Below are 13,155 nucleotides of genomic sequence, written 5' to 3'. Positions count from 1 at the left end.
TAACTTGCTCTGGCCTGCTACTCTACACTGAGAAAAAGGGACGGCGAGGGACAGGGCTGATGAATGATGATGGTATAAGAAAGAGATGCGTATATACAAATTCACAGCATTGTGGCATCTCTAACGCCATCCGACCAGCCCAGTGGCTTGGAGAAAGGCTATAGCGGCTCTTGTTACCAGGGCTGCGCTGGTTGCATTAGGCCAAGGACCTAAAAGGAACTCGTCCGATAGCGGTCTCTCATGTATCTTTACAATGGCAGAGACAAGTTGCTGTCGTTCTTGCGCGTACGTGCGACACACGCAAAATATATGTTCAAATGTTTCAGCAGCATTCACAGTTTGGGCTCGTATCACTGGTACCTATCATATGTCTATAAAGCTTGGTGAATACGACACTAAGGCAAATCTGGTGCACCATGCTCGTTTGGCTTCTTTTGAACTTGCGAGGCATACGAAATTTCATTTCTTGGTCCCATTTCTGTAATCGCTTGCGTCGTCAATCTCGTTAGGTCCAGTGTTCCAACGTAGAGTGGCGGTTTACGCGACGAAGTAGGGCGTTTGTGTCTGTTCATGAGAACGGAGTGCGTACTTCACATGCATTATATAAAGCAGTTGTTGCTTTAGCGTCTGCCTGTTCGTTCCCGATCAGGCCACAGTGTGAGGGTATCCACTAAAACGTGACATTGTGGCCATTTCTAGTTGTGTGGTCAAGACTCTCTGTAATTTCTATAGCCGTATAATATTACGGGCCCCATCTGAGGACACACTCAATCGTTTGAAGAGCTGGCTTGCAATCGCAGAATATCGTCCACGCGTAAGGAGGCTGCTCGAAGAGAAATCGAAGTGCCTCCGGATAGCAACAAGTTCTGCGGCAGTTGATGTTGAGCTATGGTCTAGGGTAAACCACCGAGCGATGATCGTATGTGGAATGGTGAAGACTGCAGTGGAGGCATATGGTGTGACAGAGCCATCGCTATACACGTGTACACTATCTGTATACTCTGCAGAAATGTGCTACAGGGTGAGTTGCCTGAGGCCAATATATGCAATGAATGACTTCCTAGCAATTCCAGGGACCTACAATGTAACGACAGGTTTAGGCAGAACCCACGGGGTAATCGCGGCATCAGGTATTCCTTAGGCAACGCTGTTTTTCCGCGGAGCTTTGTCGGAATGGCAAGGTGTCGTCGATCATCGTGGAGACTGATCTGGCATGGGCGGTGGATGGTTTTCGGCATTTCGGCGGACTGCGACCACGCACTGCCATCGGTTGTGGCTTCTACTTTACCGGATATGGGGTCAGACAAGGTCCACACATCGGCCCAGGTTGATGTGGGTACTACAGGCAGAGGCAGTGTCCCGGCGACGGCGATCGGCAAAGTGCTCGGAGTCTCCACTGAGTTGCAGCCAAGCAGTGAGCAATTTCGCCGGGTCGTTCACTTTGCTGTGCCCGCATAGATTTGGCGGCGAAGCCACTCCAAAAGATACCTACGTAATAGCTGACACTCAAGCCGTTTCTTGGCCGAGCAAGTAAGGATCTGACCACCCGTTAGGTGGCGTAGCGAGGTCCGCTTCTAGTTGACTTCAAGGGTGGGCAGCTTATCATACATCTACGGGATTACGTCCACACATACTGTTTCAAGAGAGACGTTGATGCTACGCAGGTCATGTGCCTTTGGTGACACCAACCCCACCACGCTTTTCCATGCGTCCCCTCGCGCATATGTGAAAGTCTTTTCTTTGCAGATATAATTTTGCTGTTTTGGGGTTGACAACATTCTTAGAAAGACATTTGTTATGCTTGGTGAGCGTACTCTGCACGTGTAGCAAAGGGCCTGCGCCATGGAAGCCCTTTACTTTCCACCCGCCTTTTTGTTTTTGAACCAGTCTTTTCTGCAAAAGCATATTCATTACCTCCAACGCGCTATTTTCCAAAAGTCACTGGCAAGATCTTCGGTTTAAAGCACACAATTTTTTATCTGTCGCTTACCCGTGCCTTTACACAAACATTTCATTTGGAGTGGCTCGAGCAGTGTAATGCGCATTTCAGATCGCTTTGCGTAGGATGTTTGACTGATATTATATGCACGCTGCATGTGCCTGGCCCGTTTGCCAAGTGCCACGTTTACTTGACGCGTTGCTTGTCCTGGCTAAAATATTCTTCTTTCAATCTGCGTCTTTCTGTGTCTGTGTTTATCAAGCGTGTAAAGCAGCATTTCTTCTGTTGAGTTTCCTATGTAAACAATTAACTTTTCTGAATGAATCAGCTGCTTCCTATTGTACGCAACTCAGTAATGCAACTAATTTTCTCGAGCACTTGTCAAGGCTAACGAGAAATACAAGAAGTTTCAGTACGCGTCACAGAGAAACTTGGCATATTCCACACTCGAGAACCAACTACGGGAATCAAAGGCTGCGCCATGAACTACCATCTCTACTTAACGCTCTTCATTTATCGCCATACTTATTATCATTTCAATTAGGTGCCCAAACTTGCCACTCATATTGGCGTTCACGTGAATGCTTAGTGCTTTCCTATGTTTTGTTCTGATGTACTCGCATTCTAAGCTGTAATTGCACAGTGATTCATTTAGTTTTTTATTTCTATGAATGTTACCCGTAAATGAAAAGTGATTCATGTTGTCTACAGTTTGTTGTTTTCCTGTTCCTGTTTTTCGTAACTTGTATGGCAATTACAAACTTTGCATTCATGTCAATTTATCGCCGCAGTGCGAAATTACTTTGTATAAATAGTCCCATTTATCACCACATTGTTTATATTTATATTGTTTTTCCAATACATCTGTTCATCTTGTATTTATGCACGCTCTGCTACGTGATGCTAAAGAAACCAATAAGGGACACAGACCTAGTCAAGCCGATTTTACGGCCTTTTCTCTGTGCCCCTGTCATCTGTACGGAGTATAGATACAAAAATAAAGTTCTGTAAAGCGGCTTAAAAACGACAAAAGAAATGTGATAAGGAGAGCTATGATCGACTTAGTTTTCCGATATGCATGAGCCAATGCAGCCTTGGTAAGGTTTTCTGAGAAGCTTGGCAGCTTTTCCAGTAAGAAGGTCGAGATCCGCGCCTTAATACGTCTATATGTAACGCACGCTTTGGCATTAAATAATAAAGCACTTGAGCTGTACTATAGACTACGTGCTTGAACATTCCAGCAGCCAAAGGTAAGCCAGAATCAAAGGTATAGCTATCAAAAGCTAAACCAAAACAGACCTAAATCACGTGTGTTAAATCTCTGAAAAAAAATCGCGGCATGACCAGCCGCTCGGGGCATTGGCGGCTGGGCAATAGCTCGGCCTCAGGGCGCTACGGCAATCTCCCCTTTTTACCTACACTTTGGCTATGGCGAAATTTCGTCCTTCGGAACAATGACCATATCCCCGACCGTCGACAGAATACTTGGTACTCAACACTTCACCCCACACTACATCAATTGGTTCCCGGCACAAATGAGATCATTGGGGGGCCCGCTGCCTAACCTCAACGAGACTGCACACGAGGCCGCTCGAGACCCGACTCACCTTGCGAGCCGGGACTCCCTCTCAGCAGGATGAGAGAGCGAGCGCGATTCCCTCGTCACTAACAACGATCTCACCCAGCACTATAAGTTGGTCAAGAGAAGCATGCCGCTACTGCACAAAGCACTCAATAAAGCACTATAAGTCACGTACAGGCGGCTTCAGACGGGCACCTACCCACGCCCGGCCTTCCTGCGCAAAATATTTGCGGATGCACACCTTCACAAGGCGTGTCGCTACTGTCAGGGTTTAGCTAGCCTTGCTCACGTGGTCTGGGGTTGCCCCTGGCACCGGTGGCCAGTACCACTAGGAAGGGTGGGACCGACCTATGCGCAGCTCGGACCTTGACGCACAGCTCTGGGTTGTCGATCGAGTCCGCGACGCGGTGGAGGGGCATGTCTTCTGTCCCGACGTGAGAACGGCCCGTTGCACGCTAATCACGCGCACCAACCTACCTCAGTAAAGGTATTCTTCGATGTATCCATCCATTCATCCATCCATCTCACGGTATGTGCATCGGCAATGGACCTGTCCAACTTCGCAGTGGTTGCAGAACAGGCAGTGGTCGAGTGCCGGCGCGAAGGCCAACGCCGACGGCCGAAGACTGTGACGTAGGCCATTACTCGTGACTTGAGCTATGGCAGTTTATGAAGTCCAAATGACTGCGGGATTTCCTTTCACACAAAGTCCACAATTAGGACTACTTGAGGCTGCGTCGAAGAGAACATTTTACGCAGCTGTCCACGTGCAACGGTTCCGGTGGTCTTTCGCACCTCGTCGGAGACAGGTGCTTTAATTTTTCACCACGGTGAAAGTCTTAGCCACCTATATTGTCGATTGCGCATTTGCACCGCCTTATCAATGTCTGTGGCTTCCGTTGGTAAATCCATGTTAATCTTGGCCACTTTCTTCTCAGGCATGTCGGCGTCGACACGGCTGAACATAGGGTTCATTTCCGCTGTGAAGATCGCGATGCTCTGACTTGGTGGCTGCTCACGAGTTTTCAGCGAAACTTCGGCCAGCTCCCGGCGCACGACACTAGTGAAATGTTTGCAGGAAGCCGCTGCGAAACGGTTCCTATGTTGTCAGGCTGGGCTCAAGTTTCTCCAACTACTTCCAGGTGGTGTCTTTTAATGAGGGTTAGTTATGCCGCAGGTCGTCACACTTTCAATTGTTAAACGTGTCGATTCTTGCGTACGTTTCAAGCCAGCTTGCCAGATCTTCAAAATATTATCTCCGCCAAAGCTACGTCGCCCTTCGCTTTTGTAGCATATGTGGCTTTCGGTGAAAAGAAGGCTGTAATTGTGGCTGCTGTCTGGCCTATGACCTTTCTAGCCTTCTAGAGAAGACGGCCGTACACTGGCAGGAATCGTATCCTGCGTCTTGCTCTCTGGTCCATGAAGAAGGGCACATTATTTTCACGGCTGGCTTGGTTTATGAGGTCACGAGGAAGCGCCTCTGCGAGATGTCACATTGTAGCGACGGTGAACACAGAAACAAGAACCGTGAGTCATGAAATACTTTATTGGGCGAACCGGAACCTACAAAACAAGTTGCATTCGGGCAGGAAGATAGTGCAGGGCACGTGAGTCGATCATTGAACAAACGATTTGCCATTATCGAGTATTGGCTATTCTCACTTTTTTTCGTAGAAGATTCCAGCATATTCATTGGCGCTCGCGTCTCTTCCAGAATGCACAGCTGTATTCGCGTTGCGCGTGCAATTTGATTACGGAGGGCTTGACTACAAGTTAGAAAAATATACAATGGACGAGAACATTGCAGAATATTCTGATACGTGCTGGTGCCTCATGCCCTGAGCTCTAACTTAACATTTGTTATTCGTTATACATTTGTTGTATATCGCACAAATATTTTATGTTCACCCACTCCTTTCTGTAATGCCTTCGGGTCTTGAAAGAATCCTAAATAAATAAATAAAATAAATAAATTTGGTGAAACGTGTTCACTGGAAACGGTATAGAAGTACGCGGGTCAATAACAACTAAAAACGATCCCAATCGTCCTGACATCGCTAGGACGGAAACGTTTACCACGTCAGGCTAAAAAAAGGGTGAGAACTTTTTTCTCAGTGGTTCGTTTTCCGCATGAAAATAAGATATGGTTTACTGTTAGTTCATCTCTACGTGATTCATATTGGGTTTGTCTTGCTTTGTCAGAATGTAGTTGCGCGAGAGGTGTCTGTGTCGTATGCGAAGATGGCATAGAATCACTTCTTTGAAACGTTCCTGTTACCTGCAAGATTTCCATTCTCCTAACACGGGCTTTAAAAAGTGCAGTTTGTTATTGCAGTCATTGTTCCAAGCTGACTGCCATATTTTCCTCAGTTTATGATGTATTAACTTCATGCATTCGCCAGGAGGTATCTTTATTCTGTATGTTTCCGGCTATATCATGATTAATCAGAAATCCGACTCCTAGTTTTTGTATCTCGCTAAGCCCCGGTAGCGCAGGACATGCCCGCTTTTTATCACTGTATGTGCTTCTTTTGTCCTCCTAACCTCACTGTTATATCTATTATATCTTTTTAACTATTATATCCCATTTACTGGCCGCTAATTCTTCCACTCGGACTGCTAAACTCGCCTCACTTGATAAGCTTATAGAGGTAAACTTTGCCAGCTTCAGATTTTTTTAATATGGAATATTTATTAATGTGGAATAAATGTGAAGGGATGAAATTGTAACGAATCTATGAATTAGAATTACTCGCATAGACACTACATCGAGGGGCATTCGGTTTGCAGATTTTGAGTGACAGACTTGTCTGTGCAGTGAGTGTCACGCAACCGAATGAGGTAACACCATCTTCCCGGTGTTTTCAGATGGCACATCACCGGAGCAAGTTTGATTGCTCCGAGTTTAAATGCCTCTCCTGGATTCAAAACACATTAGGCTTACATGTAGATAATAGTTTTGGTAAGTACATCAAGGTTGCGAATTATTTCTACTGATTTGAATGCATTATATGTAACGCCCTAGTACTACTAATAAAAGGGAATTCTTCCAATTACCAGGGAGAAATTACACTTTGTGTTCACTTTCCTTTACCGTGATAAATAATATTTTGTTTCTTTTTTGCCGCGGTCAAGTGAACAATACTGATCACCTTTCTTATACAGGCTTTCTTAATGAGATATTGTCTTTGACCTTCCGGGAATGACTTGTTTTTCCTTTTTTTACAGTTTGCAGATGATCGTGAATAAACAGCGCAGTCGCCATCACGGTTCAGGTCTTTCAAGGAGTTGGGCAGCACACAGGTCGGAGGGGTGGCCTAGGACAGCGCGTTCTGCACCGGTGAGCTAGTGAGGGCACCTCTGTGCCTGATGGTCATAGATATGATATTGGAAACATGATCGCGTGTTTGGAATACAATACATCCCGCTTCTATGGTGCATGACAGAAGGCTAGATGCAAAATGCCAACATGAAAAGCTTCGTAGACATTTATTTTTTGTCACGCCGGTTGTTGATTCGCTGTGCATGGTCATGTTCTGTTATTTCCAGCCCTCGAGGCGCACAATTTTGGTCAGATCGGTGAGATTAGCCTCAGATATTGCTTTGAGCGCGCTATACATGGATCAGTGGAGTATGGCGGTGATTGGGATAGCTCCCAATTGAACAAGACTGGTTGGCTTTCCGTACTGCTGTTTGTCACGAGCCACGAGGAAGAAGTCTCCGCTGATCATTTTTATCACGATATCGCCCACGCCTATGGTGTCAGTCAAAGAATTGCGATCAACAAAAGGAGAAAGCGTTCTAGCTTGGTATCCGCTTGCTCGCACTGTGCTACATGGAAACGGTGAAATTAGCTTTGGTCGAGTGAAGGAGTTGGTAAGCATTCATTGGCCCATCTTCTTTTTTTAGAGAGCGACGATCAAGTAGAGAAGGAAAAGGTGTGGTTCTAATACCCTTGTGTTTTGTTTAAATAGCAACGGCAGCCTCCAAACACGGTGTCCAACTAGGGGACCCTGCAGGACTTTTCATATAACAAGGGATATGCGAGCCGTACATCGGTGCTGTAACTCGATTAATTATACCCAAGACTGGACACACTAAGAGATGGTGAACTAAACCGCCTGAGAAATGCAGAACATTTTGTAAGAGAGGAGGTGAGAGGAGAAAAAGGAAAGACGAAAGAAGAAACAGCAATCCAAGAGGAGGATTGGGAAAGGAAACCGCTGGATTTTCACCGATGGGTCAGTCCGGGGCATACGTGAGACCCAAAACAAAAACACGTGATGCCTCCACCGACGGGTCTTATGAGCCTTGGCACTCATCATAGGCTCCACTGTCCTGAGCGACTTTCTCCTGTGCACGACTAAGCCGCGCATGATGAGGCACCGAGGGGCCATATCCCCATGATCTGGAGTCTGGTGTCACGGGACACCAAACACCTGCTGACAAGTGAGCAGTTGCGGCGTCATCTGTGTAGAAACAGCAGCGTCCTGTACACACAGCGGAATGGACAATAAAACGTGGCGCTAAATTAATGAAATACTTTTTCTGGTTGTCGAATAGCGTCGACATGCGACGACTGCATGGCCATTGGCGCTGCTCTTGATAATTCCAGCTTTCCAAGACATCCTCAACCAACGCTCCAATTTGCGCTCGCTTTACATGATTCGCCGACGAACGAAGCTGCACATCTTTGGGCTCATTCCTTCTACGCTTATACCTGTTTTGTTTTAGTTTGTCGGCAATAGGTGACGGTCTGCTACTAGCCTTTTTATCATATTGCGCAAAACTGGAAAGCACGTGCCGGGGGGCACACGCTTCCTTCTAGCTTAGAACTTGATTCACTTTACGGATTTGTTCTTTAAACTATATTTTTATGGCGATTTCTAATAACCAATCCTGCTAGGCCCAATGGCCAAGCATTGGTTATTGCTCTAGTTACTTTTGACTGCATTGATTAGCTCAGAAAAGTGCACTTCCACGATCACAGGCAGTACTACAAGATTAAGTGGGTGCCGCGTTGTTGGGAATCCAGAAACAGCTTGTATGTTTTTGTTGGCAAACTTAGTTTAGAGTCTCCCACCCACACCGTTCTTCCGCACAGGCGTCATGAGGTTATGCGCTTGAGAAAACTTATGTTGTCTGGTACGGCCTTTTAATTTAGACCCCATAAAGATTCCTCAAACACATAAGGATGGTCTTACATCGTCGCAATTCCCGAACTCACACTCCCACCAATTCACCGAGTCGTATTCCCGTACTTTGTACCATTCCGTATTCATATTACTCGTTGGGTGAATCTTTACAGGGTCAGTTATGAAATCCCCTCGGTTAGGATCCACTGCATTACACTGATACACTGATACAAAATTGTCTGCCAGTCCAGAAACCATTCGGAGCCCTGCTGGTGCTCTTGCATGTTCCAGGATATAGTGCAGTATGCCCTTTGGCATATGCATATAAATTTTCGTTTCGCTTTGCAGTTGGTGACCATCACAGAATCGCGGACATGGTAAGCACGCGTTCTACAGAAAAATGTACTGTAACCGTGAAGTTATGCGCGAACGGTACACGGTATCGTTTTCTTGTTTATCAATGATTCTAAATAGAAACAATGATTCGCATAGCCAAAGAAAAGTTTTCGTTTCTTCACATAACTACTCTATTGAACAGGCTTACATAATCTCCGAGTGTAGCGTGGAAACTTAACAAAGCCTACTTACACATCTCGATGCCTTTCATTCCATGTCTCATTTTCTCCCTTGCAATTATGCGCTAAAATATTGTGCTATGGCCGCCAAATGAGATGCGGACATTGGACAGCCCGTTCGAAGCATACCTGTGGGTATAGTGCGCGGCGTCGGCCAGCCACCACCTTTGCACTTGCATACCCCAATTGCACCGCACTGCGCGATGACACTCGCCCTATAGTGCAACATTGTAGGTTCCCTTTCCTATGACCTTTGCTTTCTCGCTTGCAAATAACAGCGGACACGCGCTCCGCCATTTGCGCTTAATTTTGAGACCGCTAGCATATGTGCAATTAAAGCACTGCGACTGAACGCAGATGCCTCCCACCTGGATCAGTGGGTTTAACGCACAAGCGTGCCAGTCCATTTGGTGAAATCAGCGAGGTCAAGTCAGAGGCTGCCGAGCTGCAAGAGGTAACCGAGTGTGGGAAGAGGAGGGCTCTTGGAGGTAGAGAGGAGGGGCGCACGGCAGCGTGGCGAGCTGGACGGAGGCGGAGCGCCGCGGAAGATGAGGGTAGGAGGAGGCGCGCTGGGTTCATGCTCCCTGGCACTTGTTCCGCGCTCTGTGCGCGCTATGGATGTCCGTCTCTCGATCGAGAGGCCCAGTGCCAAGCGAGAAAGACGGAGCAGCAACGCAAGCGGTGGCAGGCCGAGCGTGAGTCGACCGACCTCGAAGTGGTCGGCAGGTGCCGGGCACGAGCTAAACATGACAGGCGAAAGACGGCGGCTGAGCATGCCAATGCGAATCCCCAAGAACCAGCCAATCCAGGGTATCTGGCAAGGCGTCATAGCCTGGAAGCTCTGAAGAAATCACATAAATTTATGCTGTGATAATCGGTATATCTCGATATTGTCACTTCCTAGGGGGATTGAGGAACATATTAGCAATAAATGTGAGAGAGGGAACGAACTCTTTATTGGGAAAACATGAGTCCACAAAAGAATTCCCACTTATGCAATTTGTATGCGCCTAGCACACGTGTCGATCGTCGCAATGCTGATTTGCGCCTCAAGCGCGTCGGCAATTTATAAAGGATCAGTCAAAGAATCAAGTGTAATCGCATGTGCTTCTGTGCTTTCCAGAATGTACAACTCTATTCGTGTCACGCGTGAAATCTAATTACAAAAGCTAGCACTACATCATAGGCGACAGATACAATCAGTGAGGAAGACAGAGAACGTTCTCATTCATGCGAGCGCTTCATAGCTTTTCCCTCAGTCGGCGTCGGCGTATTGTGGTCCAAGACCGAACCCGAACGCTGGGCCGCTGCTCCTCATATCTTCGTCGAAGACTAGCTTCCGCTGTCCGTCCTTGGCTAGTACTTTATGGATAGACAAGCAGGTTGTCGTGCTTCTTCGGCACGCGGCAGTAAGTTGGCGACGTCGAAATTTTCTTCTGCGGTGACGTGCGGTAGCAGACCTGTCAGCTGACCTCCGATGGGCTTTGGGAGCTTTTCGGAGCCCAGTGCCCGAATTTTTCACTTCAGCGAAAGCGCTAGGCTGCTATGTCCCATAGGTGAATCCCCGCATGTCTGCCATTGGCGGTTTTCGAGCGGACACTCAAGGCAAGCTCCAAGATCCCCTTCTGCTACGGTCCTAACAGGAGGGCGATTTTCTAGCAAAATGGCGACGCACACGATTGTTTACGTTGTCATGGCAACAGGAAGAGCACAAATGTGGCGCCTCCTCTCCCTAGCGTTCTTTTATGCGAAGCATATTACTAGAGCTCAACCCAGCTCCTGAGGCGCGGCGGTGTTGCCTTCAATACCACGTGACACCGTGACGTCACGACAGAGGAGAAACGGGGCTCCAACTCACGCCGTTGCTCGCGGCGTCGCGGCGGTATATAAGCAGCTGCGCTTGCCTCTGCTAGACACTCACGAGGTGAGATGCCTCCTGGAGACAGAGCTGCTCGTTGGAATGAGAAGCGAAGGTTGCGGCGTGCTACAGAGATTGTTTCTAGGTGGCTTTGCTACGGCGCAGCGACTACGCGCCCCGCATCAGACGCGGTGAGCGTCGAACAACGCAGCGTTCGGCACGACAACGAAATGTGCGCCTGAGCATGCGCTGCACGCCTGAGCCGACGCCACCAGCTTTTCTGCGACACGAGCTCCTTAACGCTGTGGCGTTAAAATAAAGGCTAGTATGCTTCGCATCCTGGGCTTAACCTTAGCTAAGCCACAGCCATTTTTTTCTTTGTTTTTTTTATACGGACCCGCTTCGCTCCCTTTCCCCCTTGCCGCGCGCGCCGCTTACTCTTAGTTTTTGCCTGTGCGCGGCGCGTTCTGGTTTTCTTATTTTGCCAATGCCAATGCGCGCGCTACGCCACGCCTTGGCATTGCTTACGAGCTGGCGCGTGGTGCTCCATGGGCTATGCGTTGGCACGCCCGCAGTCTTGCCCATATTTATGGGAGCATGTGCCAGGACACGAAAAAATTCTACTTCCAACACAACAGATCTCTGGTCTCGCTTTGTTGTCTACGTTTCGGAAAACAAAGATTTTTCTTTTAACGTGGTGTGACACGCCCAGAAATTGAACAAAATGAAAGGTGCATCATATATACATGAGTACTAAACACAAATGTTCACAGACAGTGAAATAAAAACGATACAAAGTGCGAAGGCCATTTCATGCACACACATATATATCAAAAAACAAAATTTTTATACACCACCCTCAAGACCAAAATATAGACGAGATCCCAATATATGCACTAAGATATTGCACAAAACAGGACGACGTGTATGATATACATACTCATGACAACTAAAGAAAGGGAAAATTCACTGGTAATAGCAAAAACAATGGTACGCAAAATACCTATAAAATAGAATAAAATGCTAAATTTGATGGACAACCACACCAAAGAAACAAAAGAAAAACAACAGCTTACTTATAAGTATGCACGAAAATACATGAAATGCGTGACTTGTTTATTACTACCGAACAAAATGAAAAAGACACGGCAGAACAAAATTAACATTGTACTAAAAACTCAAATACATATCACATTATTTTGCACTTGGTCACAACTTGAGTAACGGTGGCAAGGGGGAACAGAAGGTAATCGGCTTTTGCAGCAGCACATAGAAAACATTCGCAGAAAAGCCTATTCCTCAAACAAAGACCAGGCAAAATATGTCACCCACACGACTTTCCTTTCACCCCGAATGCAATACTAAGGCCCAAACAATGAAACGTTCCTTTCCTTCGAGCGCTTCCTAACCTTACGTGAGGCCTCCTTACAGCGAAGGACCGATGGAGGAAGCAAGCATACTCTGATAGCTCCCTTCACCCGTCCTCACGTAAGTAGCGGCTGCCGCCAAGCCTGGGTTCGAGATTATCTCATAAAAGCTTTAGGCGAACACCAGAACACCACTATTCAATAAAAAAGGTTGTATCGTCGCACGATCTGTAAGTTGATGAGCTAATATAGAGAAGCGTGAACGCTTTTTTCTAGGTTTGCTTACAAAACCTAAAGTAGCGCATTACAGTGCGAAACTTGATGTGCTCCAGCAACGCTGGCACGCCGGCGTCGTGCAACGCCTAGCAACGCTTCCATGCCGCACACGTGACTGAAACGAACGTGCCTGGCAAAACGTACCCTGCTCGCGCTTCCCCGAAGGTGGGCGACAGCGCGCATGCGCAAGCAAATTTGACGTGGTTAAGCAGTGAGGTGAAGCGCTCGTTCAGGGCCAGGGGCGGCGTAAGGACGCATGAAGGCAGCTTTGGAGCTACCTTAAGCTGAGGAAGCACCAAGGAAGCCTTCACCGAGGGCCCCTCAGTAAGGAAGCTTTGAGAATGACACAAGGTAGCCTCACCGCAATAAAGGCTTCCTTAGTGAGGTAAGGAAGATTTCATTGTTTGGCTCCTTATGCTGAGA

Source organism: Dermacentor albipictus, chromosome 9 (genome assembly GCF_038994185.2).
Source record: "Dermacentor albipictus isolate Rhodes 1998 colony chromosome 9, USDA_Dalb.pri_finalv2, whole genome shotgun sequence".
In the NCBI taxonomy this organism is placed as follows: Eukaryota; Metazoa; Arthropoda; class Arachnida; order Ixodida; family Ixodidae; genus Dermacentor; species Dermacentor albipictus.
Note: the sequence above shows the minus strand (reverse complement) of the source record.